We start from the raw sequence: 15,357 nt of genomic DNA, 5'->3' as shown, positions 1-15,357 counted from the left end.
GCAAATATTAACTTTTTCTTTTCCTTTGTCTTCATGAACATAGTACAAAATTCCTGAGAATGGAAACACATACATACACACAGACACACACACACACACATACAGAGTGGTAAAACAGATCTTTTTGATAACTGAAAGTAAATTTTGACATGTTCATTAACATATGAAAACATGTTTATGTTATTCTCTAGTGTTTTAAGATTCTCTATATTTAATTATTTTTTCTAACATACCTGAAGGTCATTTAAAACAAACCAAAAAACTCTTAATTATATATTTTTGCAATTACAAGCAGAAAAATCAGTTAATAGACCTTAACCTGATTTCATAAATCAACTCATATTATACTCGTTTCCAATCTTATTTCTCTAATTTTACTTTGAAATGGACACATTACTTGTTTTACATTTGTATTTCCCTCAAACCTTCTATTTTCTCTTTAATTCCTCAGCAACAAATGCCTTTTTTCCCCTATTCTTTTGCCTTTCCTTGATTTTTACAGCAAATGATGTGTCATATCTCTCCTGAAATTGACCATTCTTTTCAGAAAAGATCTTTTCTTTTTTTTGGCCTGTGGCGTTACACTGAAAAAGTCACCCTGCTAAAATGAGTTACTTCATTTCCAAATAAAAACAATAGTGTTTTCATGCCTGCACTTATTATTATTCTGAGAATGTACTAATTTGTTACATCCAAGATGACGGTTCGTTGGGTCTGTGAAAAGGGCAGTGTGCCAACTATAGCAGGGAAGTAAAAGGACTTCTTTCATGGGAAGTAGTGGGACAGAAAGTAGCCCGCAGTTCAGTGGGTATCAGGAGGCACGCTGCCAGTGGAGTCATCCCAGTATCAAGGTTTCCTGTGTTGGGTTCTGAATCAAGCAAAAACTATGATTTCACTAAATGTCAGCCTGGGCAGCCAAATTTTCAAACCTGCTATTGCTCTAAGGAGCAACTGATAAATGTTTTATCCCTGCAGGCACTGGCTGATGTGACACAGAGTTTTGAATGTGTGCAGTGCATTATTACTTTTGGCATTAAGCTGAGATAATTGTCTACTTACCCTGAGCCGGTAATAGCAAAATACAAGTGAAGGATATTTTTATAAAGTAAAACTACAAAATAGATTTATGTGTACTACTATGGATTTCTTTTTTAACTGCTGTTCTTCTCCCTGATTAAATTTGAATGATAATGAAGTTTGATTCTATACCTTTATTCGGCTCTAAACCAGGGTGGTCTCATAATTTTGTTTTACATGCATGACATTGCTTAAGGTCATTAGTTGTAAATCGTAGTATAAAAAGGCTGAAAATATATTCAGCACTTTGTAGTTTCCGAATACACATTTAAGAGCTGCTATGAAAAGTCGAGACCTACATGGCAGATTTTCTGGCACTGAATGGTCAATTTAGTGATGTAGATTAGTGAAACCAAACAGTAAGTGGAGAGACTATAATAATGCTTTGATATGTCCCTCTGTAGAAGCATATCCTAGTTGATCCATTTTCTACTGTTGTAATATTTTTTTGCCCTATAGCAAAATGCTCTCTTATTTTTTAAGCATACAACACAGATAAAATTATCAGATTTTGAAAATAATTTTCATCTGCTTTGGTACCACTGAACTAATAAATGAAAAACAGATTTGGATTGATGAATTTTATTTTGTTGGAGTAAAAACTTTTCTTTGGGAATGTTTCCTTGTTGTTCTACATGTATTTGTCAAGTTTTCTTTTATTGTAAAGTTTAAATGCATGGCCCTTTTTATTTTAAAGGGGAGTGTACTTTAAATAACATTTAAACAACCCTTTTAATAATCATAGTGTTATTTCATCTAACTCTTGAGATAGGTCTTACTTAAAAATGTGACTGACCTTAGCTTGGATTTTTGAGTCCTATTTCATTTCTGTAATTAATTATTCATGTTCCTAGGTACTGAAAACAAGTTCTGCCTTTTGTAATTTTTCATAGATTACGAATTTTGTTTTCTCGACACCTTTTTTCAAAATTAAGGGCTGTATGTATTATTTTTTTCTCATTCCAAATGGAAACTGGTCGAATTTACAATGATGATAACTGAAAATTGGAATTATTTAAAAATAAAAACAAAGATACACTGTCGGAACAGATTTTAAATGAAGTAGATTATTAAGTGGATGGCTAATTTTGTCTTTCCAAAATGTTGGATATTTAACCCTCAGAATAATTAAATATTTGTAATAAAGCAGTTAATTCAAGCAGTTTATTGCTGTAATTTGCAAAAGTACATTGAGCTGCTTTCTTTTCAGCTCATTGATGGAGGAACAAACATTTCTTTAATAAGACTACAGCACATTCTAATTTTGTTGCAAAAGCTTAGATAAGGATCAGGCCCCCTCTGAATCACTGCATTGACCTATGACATTGAAAGTGCTGAAGCTCTTTGGCAAAAGAAGAGTTAGACAGTCATTATTATGCACAGGACTTTCCAGTTCTAAAGGAGCTCTGTGCTTTCTCTGAGATAGACTTTGTTTGTTGGAAATGAGAACTGTATTTTGGCAGTAAAGGACCAGAACTGAAGCTACTCTGCAGGCAGACTCATTATGACATAATCCTTCATTAATCCTAATTCTCTCTTAATAAATCGTGCAGAAGTTCTGCTTTAGTTTGATCATCTTCATCCAGGAGCTATGGAAAAGCATTACCAGTGAAATGCCTACCTCTGGTTTTAAGGCTGCTGGTTTATGTTCAGATTTTTAGTTGCAAAGATTAATGGTGAAAATAATCTCTTGGACTTTGCTTCGTATACAAATGACATATGAGCACCTAAAAAATCTAATGTATCTGGATCTTAGTGTTTGGAGGGTAAAACTCACCTGGGAAGAAAACATACCATTTAACAATAAGAAAGAAAGGTTTATTAGGCTAAAATTTCCCCTAGTGAAATAAAGGGATTCTAGTTGCTGAAGTGTAGGAATAGTGGCTGAACAGTCTCAGTTCCTCTAGTGCTTCGGAAAACATGTTATTATACAATATTGAGGTGGGTGGGGTACATCTACTCTAGAAATATGTACATATATGTATGCTTGTTTTTGTCTAAATTATCTGCCTAGATCAATGATAGGAGACGCAACATCCTATTTTTTTGTTAGGTTTTCATCTCACCCTTTTACAGCATTTTGGAACTCATGTAAATATGTACTATTTAGAAAGAATAAATAAATGTGCTTTTTGTTTGTTTGTTTGTTTGTTTGTTTTTTTAAGTTTTCTAACACCCTTAGAGTCACTGGTGAGCCAGAAGTTCTCATAGCAGGTCTGACTCGGCACCCTCTCTGAGCACCATGGCCTCCTACTTTCCCTGCCTCTGTCCATATGCACCAAGTCCTTCCTTACCTTTGTGGACAGACCCTAAACCTCATTGGAAAGTTTAATTCAGGGACAATAGGAGGAAATTCTAATGATATTCCTTTCATCTTTAGTCTGCAGAGGTTGAGTATTACAAAATAAAATACTATCAATGGGGAGATTATTTGGTTAAGCAATATGTACATTTTCCCAAAGGAATGTGCTGGAAAACCTTTGTCTGTGGTTGGCAGGTGATGGTTCTGGTAGAAATATGCTCATCATTTTGAGTCCTTAGTGGAGATTCTGTCTCTATTGGAGCTGGCTGACAGCCCCAGATTGATCCCTGATAATAATACCACTAATACTAGTAATATTAGAAAATATGCATGCTACAAAAAGAAAAGTGTAAGTCTACATTTTTATATTGTCTTACACATATTTGTGAATTGAACAAAATTCAAAGAAGTTAAAGAAGTTGTCCATGAACACACAAATTGTAATGGTTTAATTTGGCTTCTAATCAAGTCCTTCTCATCTCTTAATGTTTTTATTTACTTTCTACAGTAAAGAGAACTGAGATTTATTAAACAATTATTATAAATGGACCACCTCCCTAGGTACTTTACATGAGTGATCTAAATTTATTATAGGGTTAATACATAGTCTAAGCTAATTGAAAGAGAATCACCACAGAAGTCTAAGGCAAATGCTGCATTTTTCTTAAGTTCTTGATATTCAAATTGTGTTGGAATCTGGGTTTGAACCAGAGATGGTCAGAGGACAGTCCAGTCAAAACCTGAAAGGTGAAAACATGACTGGGGATATTTGTGATCTCTTGGCTCTCCTTTTGTTCTTCAGAAGTGGCTGGCAGTGGATGATAAGACAACATAGATGACACATAGATAATACTAAGCCCCAAAAGGGTGTCTTCACAATAGCAAACGTTCATACTCTTAGAATGTACCAAATAAGAACTCTGAAGTTACCATGACCAAGCCAGGACCTGCAAACCTGTAAAGCTAGTCAATCTCCCCATGGTGGACAGCTTTTCAGAAATGTTTGGCCAGATTTTCATTTGTTTGCTTTGATCTGAGGTTTTGCTTGGCAATAACAACATAACATTTAATTAGTTTATATACACAACAAAAGTATTGTTGCATATAAAGAAAATAAAGATTAGAAAATGTTTGAGAAATGTATTTAAATTTTAATAAAAATATAGATCATAGCAATTTGCTCTTGTCTTTTCTTGCTGAGTTTTCTGGTGTTTGCGTATTTAAGAGCCACAGAACTCCCCACCGGACCATTTCAAATCGCTCTTGGACAGAATTCATCCTCCCCTATATTATTTTCCTATTGCTGTGGTAATTACTACAAACCTAGTGACTTATAACAAATCAAATTTATTAGCTTACAGTTATGAGAGTCAGATGTTGAAAATGAGTCCACAGGGCTGTGTTCCTTTTGGAGGCTGCAGGGAAGAATCTTTCCTTGACCTTTCCAGTTTCGAGGCCACATCCATCCTTTGACTTATGGTACCTTCCTCCATCTTCAAAGCCAACATGTAGCATAGCGTGTTTCTATTTCTGTCTCTCTATCCCTTGGCTTCTCGTCACACACATGTCTGAATGATTGCTCTTACATCCCCCTGCAATTACATCAGGCCCACCCAGATAATCCAGATAAACTCCCCATCTCAAGGTCCTTAACCTGGTCACCCCTATAAAGTCCCTTTGCCATTCAAGGTAGCATTCACAGTGTCCAGAGATTAGGGTGTGGACATCTTTAAGGACCACTGTTCAGCCTACTACATCCCCTGACCCTCAGGGAAGAATAGGGAACTATTTTCATGTCCTCAAGCATGAAATAGTGCTGAGATCAGTGGTTCTCCACCTTGGCTGGGAGCTTTTTAAAATCCCAATGCCTAGGTTGCACCCCAGACGCTTTACATTAAATCTCTGGGAGTGGTTTACAAGCATCAGGTATTTTTAAAGCTCTCCAGATGATTCCAATGTGTAACCCAAGTTAAGAACCATTCATCTGATGTTTGCTTTTCTTTTTGAAGGCCCTCCTGAGACATCGCCTGGATATATGAAGGTGACTCAATGTCACCAAATTGACTTAAGAGTTTATTAAGAGGCAGATGAAAATGTCTAAAAGAATGCATATTTTAATGGCTCAGTATTTATCAGTTTACATTAGCTTTAGGATGCTATAGTCAAGAGGACAGGATGAAGACAACCTATTCTATAATGATCAAGTTCAAGCACTAATGATTTAAATTACATAAATCTATAGATGAGTCTTGTATATGCTGATTATGTAAATTAAATAGCACTTTCTTTTTAGAATTTTTCTATAATAACATAAATTCAGTGCAACATCTCACATGCTATTTCAGCTATAAATCAATGATATTAAATATAATTCAATATTCTGGAATGAAACTGGCTTAATGGTGCATTACATGGGTTTGAATCTGAAATAATTCCTGCCTCTCTGTGATTGCACTATGTCTTCACTTAAAGTTCACCTCTCCTCATGGCTTGAAGGATCTGGTGACTTAGGAGAGCTCAGTTTGGTTGATATTTGGATATTCAATTAACATACAGTCCCTGGATCATCAAGACCTTTAGCCATGGCACAATCTTCATTCTATATACCAATATATACCAATAACAAAAGATGAATACAAGTCATGTGTACATACATTTTTTGGCACTCCCGGTATATATATATATATATATATATATATATATATATATATATATATATATATATATATAATGTCTATATATATAATGTCTATATAATTATATATATAATGTATATATATACATATACATATATATATACATATATATATAATGTCTTCAGATAATTACTCCTAAAAAAGGCAGACAAAAAGAGTTGAGATTGTTTTTTATTCCACTGACTGAATATTTGGATGGTTCATGGTTCATGGATTTTTACTGGTTATTTCTATTTCCTAAGATTGGAGATCATTTGTATACTGAGCTCCATTGAGGAAAATGGTTTAGGAATAGTTACATGACACCATTACATAAAATGGTCAGTTGGTGTTTACATTTTGGTGCGATAAAGACAACAAGGAATATAATGGATGCATTTTTTAGATGAGGACATAGAGTCTAATAAATGACGTGTGCCCTACTTTTCCATAGAAGAGGAAGTGTGGAAAATGTTGTATACATACTGTATTACTGAATTAAATTGCACAGGGCATTTTCATAGGTCATGGGGGCAATGAATGAAACTTTTAAAATCGCACTGTTCTCCAGATTTATTGCAAAGGTAGGCTTGGTTCTAAGTCATTTGTTAAATTCTTATTAATTTAAATAATGGGAAACATTTATTAATGAATAAATACCAATATAACAAATAATATTATGTAATTGTGTAATATACCAAATTGCTCAACTGTGTTGGACAAAGGAATGTGTTCATTAGCATTTTTGACAAACACTAAAAACACAAAAAATCCACACACCACAGGCATTGTATTAATGCACATATAGTAAATAATAGCTACATAATACACTTTAAATAAATTACCTCATTTACTTTAATCCTCACAATAACTGTTTGATATAAATTAAAAAATACTCCATTTTACAGATGAGAAAACTGATAACTGAAGTTTAGTAACTCTATCAAAATCATACAGTTATAAGTGGCATAGCAGGGAGGCACACCTAAATGTGATTCTTAATTTCAGTCCGACATTATAAACTTTAACTAACTTCCAAGTGCTGTGGATTCACAGTTATAAGAACTAAGATCCTAGATCAAGAGAAAAGAGCAAGTACATGCCAAAGATTTGTGGCCAGGTTAGTTTAAAGGACATAAAACTATTGGAATGAGAAATTTTACTACAAAGGAGAGGTCTTCTAGGCACTTGATTTTTCATTTCAGATTTTATCTGATGTTTGTTTAAAACGTCCTCCAGATGATATTGATGCCTCTTTGTGTGTGTTCACTTTGAAACTTCTGATCATTTGGAGGTAAATTAGTTTCATTTCATTTTTAGCCTATATGTAAAATATCTCAATTTTATTTTCATGAATCAGTGTTTCTCAACCTGATCCTTAAATCACAAGGATTAGAATTACCTGCTTGTTAAAAATATACTTCCTGGACCCACTTTAGACCATCCGAATCAAACTCTCTAAGGTCAGAGCCTGAGGAAGCTGTGTGTGTTTTTACAAATCCATTTGATGATCTGTGGTGGAAATTAATTTCATTTGCTCAAAATATAGATTCTGAAATCAATGCTCATTATAATGATTTAGACGGATGATACAAAGCCTCCAGGAAAGTAGGACAATGATAATGATATACTCCATATTTTCTTTTCCTCTATTCCCATTTTCTCATGTTAACTTCTTTGGGTACTTCATTCATCAAACATTAGCTGCACCTTCCACAGTGTAGCCACTAGGCTGGCCTGGTCAAATAGTTTGGGAGACCCTGTACTTCATCCTTTTGCTCTTGCATGTTAGAGAAGTCCTGCTGTAAAGAAACTTGTTTAAGATTATTAAATCCACCATTTTCCAAAATTATTTACTCACATATTTACCCATATTTACCCTTTGTTCAAAGAATACCTGTTATCCTGGAGACTACCTTTAGAAAAAGTGGATATTACAATGACATATTTTTTACATATTCAAATGCCATCAATAGGTAGTGGGATTTGCTGGTGGTGCATTCATTGCCTTTCAAAAACAACCATTGCTAAAAAGGTAAAGGGTAAAGGATTGCTCACAGGTTATCTATGCCCTGAAACCTTCTCTTAGAAGACTTGATCTGTATTGAAAGAAATAGAGGCAATCCTGAGTTTTATGATTATACCATATCTTATGTAAGGATTCTAACTTAAATATTTTTAATTCTCTTAGAAACATGCAAACTCAACCAATTCAACTATTTTGTCCTAAATTTGGGTAAATGACTCAGTGAGATTAGTTTTTTCTCTGTTTTATTGTTATGTTTCAGTTTGTCTTATTTGCTTTTTTTTTTTTTGCTCTAACCAATTATTTAGCAAAATGTCCTTTATTAAGCCTCAAGCCTTTGATTAGTGAGTTTTTTTTTGTAACATTTTTTATTAGTTTCAGGTGTACAAAACAATGCAATAGTTAAACATTTATCATTTATATCCATCACACAGTGATAACCTCCCTCCCCCCCATCTATTACTCCTCTGACATCGCACACAACCATTACATTTCCACTGTCTCTATTCCTAATGCTGTACTCCGCTTCTTGTAACAATATATATACATATGTATATATAAATAAAATTGTGGTTGACATTCATTACTGCACTGTACACCTGAAGCCGAAGCTGAACAATAATGTTTTATTTGCTTTTAAATTATTAAAACAACATGTGTTCTTTAAGAACTCACAAATAAAACAGAAGCATATAAAGTACACAGTAAAAATCAAAATGGACTCCCCATTCCTACCATGTTAGTCCCATTTCTTTCCATATTTTTTCCTATGTTGTGTGTGTGTGTGTGTGTGTATGTGTGCATCAGCGTGCACACACACACACAAATATATGGTAAAATAAATATATATCACATATAAAACTTTTACAAAGATGGCATCATTTTTGTTCTAAAATTCTTTTTTGTCTATTAAGCATATTGCCTCAGGTTTCTGAAGTTCCCTGGAAATAAGTCTCTCAAGTACCTAATGCACATTTCACAATGTTTAAAGTACCATGCCATGAGCTATGTATAATTCTTGGACCTAGTCTTAAACAGAATTCAAGTGAGTGAACTGCTTGCCCAAATAATCAGGCACCACTTAGTTAGTTAATAATGTCTCAGCACGTTTTTACAGGAGGATATATTCTGATGCATTAATTATAAGTGTGCCGCACGATTTTCACAACTGAGTTCTACATAATCGTATTTTTGCAAATCAAACACTTTTAAAATACATTAGAAAGGATCACAAATTAAAGGAAAGTGTGATACAAATTCTGTTTTACACCTAAGAATCCTATTGTAAAACAAATATTGCTCCCTAATTCATGAGTCTGAGTAATCCATGTTTTTATAAATCAAAAATGTGGGTTTGGGTAAGACTTTACAATACCCCAAAATAACTAATTAATGGAACCTTACTCTTGTGAGATCTATGTCCTTTTCATTTATAAAATCATGACCAATAAAAAAGGTAAAGCTAAATCTTTATTTTTTAATTTTAAATTTATTTTTCCATTACAGTTGACATACATTATGTTAGTTTCAGATGTACAACATAGTGATTAGACATTTATATACCTTATGAAGTGATTACCCCTATAAGTCTAGTACCCATCTGACACCAAACATAGTTATTACAATATTATTAAGTGTATTCCTTATGCTGTACTTTACATCCCTGTGACTATTTTGTACTGCCCATTTGTACTTCTTAATCCCTTCCTTTTTTTCACCCAACCCCCCAACTATCTTCCCATTTGGCAACCCTCAGTTTGTTCTCTGTATCTATGAGTTTGTTTCTATTTTGTTTGTTAGTTTATTTTGTTTTTTAGATTCCACATATAAGTGAAATCATATGGTACTTGTCATTCTCTGAGGTATTTCACTCAGTCTAATACCTCTAGGTCCATCTATGTTGATGCAAATGGCAAGATTTCATTCTTTTTTAATGGCCAAGTAATATACTATTGTTTATATGTATCATGTCTCTGTATCCATTTGTCTATCCACGGACACTTAGGTTGCTTCCTAAGTGGCTACTGTAAATAACACTACAATGAACGTAGAGATGCATACGCCTTTTCGAAGTAGTCTTTTAGATTTCTTCTGATAAATACCCAGAAGTGGAATTCCTGAGTCATATGGTAGTTCTATTTTTAATTTTTTGAGGAATCGCCATGCTGTTTTCCATAGTGGCTGCACCAATTTACAATCCCACCAACAGTGCACAAGGGTTCCCTTTTCTCTACATCCTCTCTAACACTTGTTGTTTGTTGATTTATTGATGATAGCCGTTCTGACAGGTGTGAGGTGATAGCCCATTGTGGTTTTAATTTGCATTTCTCTGATGATCAGTGATGTTGAGCATCTTTTCATATGTCTGTTGGCCATCTGTATGTTCTATTCAGGTCCTCTGCCCATTTTTTAATTCGACTGTTTCTTTTTTCAGTGTTAAGTTGTATGAGTTCCTTATATATTTAGGATGTTAATCCTTTATCAGATGTGTCATTGGAGAATATCTTGTCTGATTCAGTAGGTTTTTATTTCATTTTGTTGGTTTCCTTTGCTGTGCCAAAATTTTTTAGTTTGATGAAGTTTCATTTGTTTATTTCTTTTATTTCCCTTGCTTGAGAAGACATATCCAGAAAAACATTGCTAAGAGCGATGTCAGAGAGTTTACTGCCTATGATTTCCTCTAGGTTTCAGGTCTTATGTTTAAGTGTTTAATCCATTTTGAGTTTATTCTTGTATGTGGTGTAAGAAAATGGTCTAGTTTCATTTTTTTGCATGCGTCTGTCCAGTTTTCCTAACATCATTTATTGAAGAGACTGTCTTTACCCCATTGCACATTTTTGCCTCCTTTGCTAAATCGTTAAGTAAAGGAGAATGTTCTTTCCACAGTGTCATTTCTTTCCCTTATTTTTCACCTTTGGAGAGATAGTAAATGAAGGATTTTAAAAATTTATGTTTACTGAACTATTACTTGGTGAGATTTACATTTAAAACAAAATATTCATTTGATGGGATTAGCTATGATCAATACAAAATTACACTTACAGAGTTTTGTAAAATAAAGTGGACCATACACTTGATAAAAATGCTTAGGCAGTAAAGAAAGATAGAGACTAAAAGCAAAATCTCTCTCTTCAAATCCCACCGCCAACAAGAAGTGCCATTCTCTAAAGATAACTGTGGTTTATAGTATGTTGTGTTTATCCTTTCTGAAAAGAAGTCATAGCCAGATCTATATATCATTTTTATTATTCCCCAGATAGTATCATTCCATATACACCATTCTGAACCTTGTCTTTTTCACTTAGTATGTTAGAACTCATCGTATTGGCATACACAGATTTATTTTATTTTTTAAAACAATGTTGTATTTCTCCTTATGATTTACCATAACTCATTTAATCTAGCCTCTGTATTGGGGCATTTAGGTTATTTCTATCTTCTTGCTAGTATAAACAATGTTGCAATTAACGTTCTGATGCATATTTTGGCAGTTTTGCAAGAAGATGAATGGATAGCTTATAGCATTGATATTATTCACAGAGATTAAGAGGCATGGTAATGTTCAAGGTTCAAAAGCATGACAAGAAGCAAGAACTCTCTAATACTGGTCATGCAAAATGGTACTAACTTCTAGACAGCAATTCAATTATATCTTGACAAAATTTGAAATTCTCATACAGTTTTATCCAGAAATTTTATTGTCAGAAATTGACCTATCAATCTATGTGATCATTTCTTCTGGACATAATCTCTTATATTACATCTGAATTTATAAATTATTTACTACAATTCCTGAGGTCCAAAGACATTAAGTCACATAGTGAACAAGTGCCCAATAGAAAAGTAGTACAGAAATTCTGCACTAGCTGCTAGATATTCTAAAAGAGATAGCCAATTAGACAATTCCTTTATAACTTAGGCCTTCATCTCATTGACCACAGTCACTAGATTGCTACCTGTCCTCCTTGCTGTTTGTCCTTGCACTGTTTTGTTAGATCTTATCAAAGGTGTAGCTCTATAGGTTTCATATCCAAGGAATGCTTTCTCCCAGAGGATGGATCCACTCCATATGACTGAGGGCAGGAGAGGATATGAGAGTGACCAGGGTTAGGTAGGTGAGTGAGATAGTGGCCTGGCATTTGTTCTTATAGGATCAAAATTAGGAAAGGTCAGGGGTCAGGATGGTATCCTTAGTGACCAGGACAGGTCCTGATCTATACTGACCCTAATCCAAAAAGAAAGACATCTGCCAGTCATAGGTTTGTACAACCCACATGTGAGTCATAGTTTTCTGCAACGGGCATCAAATGACTGGTCAGTTAGACGGGGGTTTCATCGAATGATAGCTTTGTATATTTTTAATATTCAGCATCTTAATACATGGTATATAGGGCATAGGGCAAGCAGACATATATATATGTGTATATATATACATATATATACATACACATACATATACAGTAGGGCATCAAGAGGCAATTCAAAGAAAAAAACAAATTACTAACAAAAAGGGGAGGAATGTTCATCCTAATTAGAAACAAAATAAAAACAATCATAAAGTGCTATTTTTCTGTCCAACAAGTTAGCAAACAATATTTTTTCATATAATACATAATGTTATTGAGATTTCTTTGAAATGGATATTCATAGGGGTGAGGGATTGTGAAAACACAGTTGACAATATAGATATGAAAACATCTGGGGCCAATAATCCCACTACTGGGAATTTAGCCTGAGAACATCGTTCAGAGAAAGGAAGTTGCTATGAGCACTAGACTGTTCCGAACAACTTTATTTTTAACTAGAAAAATTGGAAGCAGCCTAAAATCAAATTAATGAGGAATGGTGAGTAAAGTTGTGGCAGGTCATATAGATGAAACACTAAATAAATGATGATTATCAAAGCCATGTAACTTCATAAACATATATAATAATGATATATCTGTAAAAGCAAGACATGAAATTGTACACACACTGTGATCGACAGACTGAATGTATGTGTGTGTACAAATAAATTCTGTAAGGACTACACACACAAACACACCCAACATACAAAGTGGACTTTATAAAGTCTACATATTTTTTGTTGTCCCCACATAGGATGTGAAGAAGAGAAGAGATATGTTTGTCACAATATATGTAATTTCAGGTGTAATATAATTAGACCCTTTCAGAATTTAAGCACAATTCAAATGTTCTCTTTTAATTCGTTCTGGAAAAGGAGGACCCTTAGTGATGTAACAATAGAATTAAATCAAATAAGACTTTCTAATGATTGCTTTTTTAAAATGTGAGATGTGCATTCATTCAGTGTTTCACTATTTCCAATGACAGGAAAGTCACTAGCTCACATACTTACATTGTAAATTTTGATTCATTCATTCATTCATTCATTCATTCATTCATTCATCATATATATATACCGGGGTTGCCAAAAAAATGTGTACACATTTTAGGAGATGTTATCTATGCTCAAGCAGTTCCTTTCTTAAAATATATATATATTATTTTGGCACCCTCTGTGTGTGTGTGTGTGTGTGTGTGTGTGTGTGTGTGTGTGTATTATAATGCTATTGAGATTTCTTTTTTTTAAGATTTTTTTTTTTAATTGAGGAAGAGGAACAGGACTTTCTTGGGGAACAGTGTGTACTTCCAGGACCTTTTCCAAGTCAAGTTGTTGTCCTTTCAGTCTTAGTTGTGGAGGGTGCAGCTCAGCTCCAGGTCCAGTTGCCATTGCTAGTTTCAGGGGGCGCAGCCCACTATCCCTTGTGGTAGTCGAACCGGCAACCTTGTGGTTGAGAGGACGCGCACCAACCAACTGAGCCATCCGGGAGCTCAGTGGCAGCTCAGCTCAAGGTGCCGTGTTCAATCTTAGTTGCAGGAGACGCTGCCCACCATCCCTTGCAGGAGTCGAGGAATTGAACTGGCAACCTTGTGGTTGAGAGCCCACTGGCCCATGTGGGAATCGAACCGGCAGCCTTCGGCTTTAGGAGCATGGAGCTCTAACCGCCTGAGCCACCGGGCCGGCTCGAGATTTCTTTAAAATGGGTTTTCATTGGGGGGGTTTGTGAAAACATAGCTGACAGTATAGACGTTGAAACATTTTGGGCCAATAATTAATATACCAAGGGTGCCAAAAAAAATGTATACACATGACTTGTATTCATCTTTTGTTGTCAGTATATATTGAGTATTACAATTTTAATGCAGTTTTCCTTTCTTAAAATGTGTATACATTTTTTGGCACCCTGTGTATATTGAGCCACTTCTCTGTTTAGAATGAACAGTCTGATAGCATCAAGATTGAAAATGTGGAGACCAGTTAGGAAGCTTTCTCATTAGTGTAAGTGAGAGATGATGAAGCCTGAACTAAGTGAGAAGCAAGAGAGGAAACTGGGAGAACAAATGTAAAGCATATTTAGAATGCAGATCAACTGGAGGTAATTAATAACTCCAGTCCATATTCAGAGAGGGAATTAGTTTCCACCTATCAATAAGAGGAATAGAAAATGAAAATCATGGCCATCTTTAACCTGCTACATCTTCCTTCCATCACACCATACTTTGTGTTGCAAAGCTCTAGGGTATCCTATCTAATCCTGACATTGCTTATGTCACTTTGCTCCATGAGACTTTACCAGGAATCATATTATTTCCTAAGCCTTTTCAAGTGATATCATATGAAATAATTCAATCAAATGAAAAATGCTCTGCTTTTAGTGAAATATATGCCCAGATAGCTCAAGTTGCCTATCATAAATATATCTTTTCACTGAGCCTATTTTATACTCTTTAAGACATTGATTAAAAATTTTATAGCATCACATAGAAGTGGTATGAAGCAAGTATAATTATCTTCATTTTATAGATGAAGAAATACAGGCTCAGAGAGAACATGTAAGTTGTTCCAGGTCAGACAGCTGGTAAGTAGTAAGTGCTGCCTCCCTAATCTGAATCATCAGACTGATCTGCACAAAGTTAAAAGGAAAACGAGTCTGGTGAAGTTTCCTAAGACAAGCATTGCTTCTCTACTTATTTAAGTGAGATTTCTGGGTATTTGGAAAAATAAAACTATTTATTTGGACATGGCACAGATCCTTCTTGATCCATTTTCTATTACTAGCCATAGATGAAGAAATATTTTCACCGCCCCTAGTTCTCCAAATAGCTATAATGTCATGAGCAACTTCAAGTCTCCCCCCAACCCGAGTCCTCCAAGAACAGGCTTAGGCGTAGTGATGGCATTGTCGTGTTGAAGTTATGTAGAGAGCTTTTCT

This window comes from Rhinolophus hipposideros, assembly GCF_964194185.1.
Source record: "Rhinolophus hipposideros genome assembly, chromosome: 2".
Classification (NCBI taxonomy): domain Eukaryota; kingdom Metazoa; phylum Chordata; class Mammalia; order Chiroptera; family Rhinolophidae; genus Rhinolophus; species Rhinolophus hipposideros.
This window is presented reverse-complemented; position numbering follows the sequence as displayed.